This window comes from Rutidosis leptorrhynchoides, chromosome 3, assembly GCF_046630445.1.
Source record: "Rutidosis leptorrhynchoides isolate AG116_Rl617_1_P2 chromosome 3, CSIRO_AGI_Rlap_v1, whole genome shotgun sequence".
Classification (NCBI taxonomy): Eukaryota; Viridiplantae; Streptophyta; class Magnoliopsida; order Asterales; family Asteraceae; genus Rutidosis; species Rutidosis leptorrhynchoides.
In genome coordinates, this window is record NC_092335.1 from 416,289,487 (window position 1) to 416,294,224 (window position 4,738).

Below are 4,738 nucleotides of genomic sequence, written 5' to 3' on the forward strand. Positions count from 1 at the left end.
TTCCTTACAAGAGAACAATACTTATGAGTTGGTGAAGTTACCTAAAGGCAAGAGAACTTTGAGAAACAAATGGGTTTTCAAACTAAAGTCAGAAGAGCATACTTCTCAACCAAGGTACAAAGCTAGGTGTAACACCGGCCATTTTTTTTTTAATACACAGCGGAAGACTTTATTAACAAACACAATATAAGTCACGTCATTACGTTTAAGTTTACACAACGGTGTTACGTTATCACAAAACATTATTTATACAAAAGTCCACATCAGAGTTGGGTTGTCAAACATGTCTTCTGCAATAACACCCTTCCCGACTAGCAGTACCTAAACCTGCAAGGGGAGAATATGTGGGGGATTAGCTGTGATGACCCGGAAATTTCCGATCAAATTTAAACTTTAATCTTTATATGTTCCCGACACGATGAGCAAAAATATGTAATGTTGAGTCTCGAAAGTTTTGAAAACTATATTCATATAATCAATTACCCTTTGACCATGCCTAGCGATTCACGAACAATTATATATACATATACATATGTGTGATTATTAAATTGAGATATATTATATAAAACATCGAACGGATTAGTGGATATGATTATAAGCTATGAGATCTATTTTATGAACCTGGAAATACTATCAAGGTATTGAATAGATAATACTTTACATGAATATATTTGTTCGATGTAAGTTTATCGACGAGATTAAAAGATAATATCAAATGATTGAATTATCAGATACATTGATATTATTAACCGTATTCGGAAAATGGTAAAGTGAGTTATAAAAGAAGACAAAGGTGTCAATTAACGGGAACTAGCCAAATGTTAGTGGAGTTTTCTGTTCGACTTTCTACATAAACGTTAACTAGTTAACCTTCCTATTATTTAGAATGAAAGAGAAACTTTGGGAATATAGTTATATTATTTAGAAAGTTTAAGGAAAACAAACTAAACGTTGGCGCATAAGGAAATTATATTTTTTAAAGTATAAACGTTATGGGATATAATATCATAAACGATCTTCAAATATACTTTGAAATATAATTAAAATCTAAATATTTTATTAAAGTATTTCAAACCTATATATTATAAATATATTTTAATTTAGTCAAAAGACGTTTTGGTTTAAGTTAATGTTATTAAATATACCTCGATAACTAACGAGGGTATGAATTATAAAAGTAAATGACCAAAACACTCAAAGGATTAAGTTACACTCTGAGTGGGTTAGTTTTTAATTAATTTAAGTCTATATTTTGATAAAGGTACGAGTCATAAAACGTCCTGATTTAAAATAATACATTTTGATAAACAACGAGTCACTGATTTATAGAAGTAAATGACCACAACGGTCAATTTTATAAGTTATATTTTTATAAAGGTAATTTATTGTTGAGTAAGTCTAATTTTTGTAAAAGGTACACGTCACGTAACGTAAAAGGCTAGTTTTCTAAATGTACGAAAGTGCGCCCGAAAAACTGAAAGTGGTACATGCGTCGTGAGACCACGACCGTGTCATTTTTTTAAAAATTATATTTTTACCATGAGCGTAAATATAATATAATATTTAATTAATTATATAAATATAAAATATTATAAAATCTATATATATATGTGTTAGTTTACGTCCAGGTATAGGGGCCGCAATTTGCGGATCTTTATTTTTCATCATTTTGAAATTTTGATGTTAATGGGTCCCAGCGATGTACTATAAATCTCGAACGCGATTTGATTCAATTCACCATTCCAATTACAATCTATCTCTCTCATATTACATGTAATACGTGATATTTATTTTAGTTATTAAAAATTATTATAAATCTTATTATTATTATTATTATTAGTATTAGTATTATTAATATTATTATTATACATAAAATATTACGACGAGGTCATGAGCAAGTCATTTCAAAATAAGTTTCTCGAGTGGGATAGGGCTAAGGAAATTATGGGTTATGGCTAAGGAGGTTATGGGTATGGATCAGGAGTATAGCTCGTGGAGTCAAACTAGTGGTTATCATATCTGTTGCGTCTACGTACCTTCCTGAAATATTGAATCTCAATATTGATACGTGAGTACTCATAATTTAATTTTTACATACTAATAAGTGTATCCCTGACTAGTGCTCGAGAAAATATGATTATGCTTATTTGTACATTTGATATTGCCCTTAGATAGGTTATGTTGAATCTTAAAGGTTGTTATACTAGGGATGAAATATGGTATAAGATATGCATGTCATTGGAAAGCTAGCGAAAAATTAAGAACTTTTCATTTAGATATCGAATGAATTCGATGAACGGTTAGAAAGTTATGAATTAAACAATTAATTTCGTAATTAAGATTTCTAATGATAATTAGTGAACTAATTTTCTGGGTAATAAAAAGTGGTTATTTAGATTCTACTCGTCGAGTAGATGAATTTTCATTTAAAGCACGTCTCGTTTCGTTGAACGGTTGTCAAGTTATGGACAAAAGAAGTTTTGCAAATTTTGAAAAAATGTCGAAAAGGGAACTGAAATTCTCGCTGATCTGCGTTGTTTCAGATTTAAAAAAAAATACCACTGAATTCTTTGCTGTAAAGTCTAGCAAACGACTCTGGCCGTTTGTCAATTTGAGTCTCGACGATTTTTCTAAAAATCGTCAAAGTTGACTGTTTGGTCACATTTTAAAATTCTGAAAAGAGCTGAAACTTTTTATTAAAAATGTCAGTTTTGTATCAGTTGTCATGGTCGGCCTGATGTGTGTTTACTTTTGCCAAAAATCATGTTATATCTTTGTGGTAACTAGAATTTTCAGACTTTGACCGTTTGTCAATCCGAGTTTCGAGGAATTTTCTAAAAATCTCCAAAGTAGGCTACTCGGTCACTTTTGTAAATTTATTAAAGCTGAAAAATTAACTTTGAAACGCCGAAACCACGTTGGCAACTACGAGTTGTCTAGGTTTAGTTAACTTCTGTAAAATTTATGCTTAATCTTTTTGGTAATGTGTAACTTTTATCTTTGGCCGTTTATCAATCGGAGTTCCGATAATTTTTCTAAAAATCGCTGAAGTGGCCGTTAGGCATGTTTGACCGAAAAATCATTTTTTGTATAAGTTATTGTATTTTTGCATGCGACCTCGTTTTTACTTTAACCTTTGACTTTTGACCTTGAATTTTGACTTTTCCGTTAACTTTTCAGTTAATATTTTGTATTGACTTTTTATAAAAACTAAAATACTATTTTATGATTATGAAACCAATTGTGATACGTTGTTTCACACGTCACCTTTTACTAGAATTTTAACTGAGCATGGGTAATATAACATGTTACTATACTGTTGAGTCTGACTCGAGCATTAGGATTGTGGTACACTATGACTTGGCCTAAATTGTTAGACAAATATTGACCGTCATATAATTATATATAATTAATATAGGTTCGTGAATCCGAGGCCAACCCTACACTTGTTCAATGACGTTATATGTATTTTTACTACGAAATACAGTATGGTGAGTTTCATTTGATCCCTTTTACTCTTTAAATTTTTGGGCTGAGAATACATGCAAATGCTTTATTAACTATTTTACAATATCTATATGCGTGAGTTTCATTTGCCCTTTTTACTCTTTACATTTTTGGGCTGAGAATACATGCAAATGTTTTATTAACTGTTTTACAATATTTATATGCGTGAGTTTCATTTGTTTTTTTTTTAAATGCTTTCGCAATATATATTTTTGGGACTGAGAATATATGCGCTTTTATAAATGTTTGACGAAATAGACACAAGTAATTGAAACTACATTCTATGGTTGAATTATCGAAATCGAATATGCCCCTTTTTATTAAAGTCTGGTAATCTAAGAATTAGGGAACAGACACCCTAATTGACGCGAATCCTAAAGATAGATCTATTGGGCCTAACAAACCCCATCCAAAGTACCGGATGCTTTAGTACTTCGAAATTTATATCATGTCCGAAGGAGGATCCCGGAATGATAGGGGATATTCTTATATGTATCTAGTTAATGTCGGTTACCAGGTGTTCACCATATGAATGATTATTTTTGTCTCTATGCATGGGACGTATATTTATGAGAACTGGAAATGAAATTCTTGTGGTCTATTAAAATGATGGAAATAAATGATTATGATAAACTAATGAACTCACCAACCTTTTGGTTGACACTTTAAAGCATGTTTATTCTCAGGTGTTAAAGAAATCTTCCGCTGTGCATTTGCTCATTTTAAAGATATTACTTGGAGTCTTTCATAGCATATTTCGAAGAACGTTGCATTCGAGTCGTTGAAGTTCATTAAAGATTATTATTAAGTAATGGACGGATTAGGTCATTTATAGTTTGGATATTCTGAAATGGTATACATACCTGTCAACTTTTGATGTAATGAAAGGTTGTTTTTTTTTAAAAACAATTGCAACGTTTGTAAAATGTATCATTTAGAGGTCAAGTACCTCGCGATGTAATCATATGTTATTGTATTCGTCCCCATGGATTGGGTCGGGTCGTCTCATGTGGTATCAGAGCGGTGGTCTTAGCGAACCAGGTCTGCATTAGTGTGTCTAACTGATAAGTCGGTAGGATGCATTAGTGAGTCTGGACTTCGACCGTGTCTGCATGTCAAAAGTTTTCCTTATCATTTTGTGTCGAAAATCATCTACTTATCATCTGTATGAAATTACCTGCTTATCATTCTTAAGTCTAGACGTGTTTTCCTGCATTTATTGCATAACAGC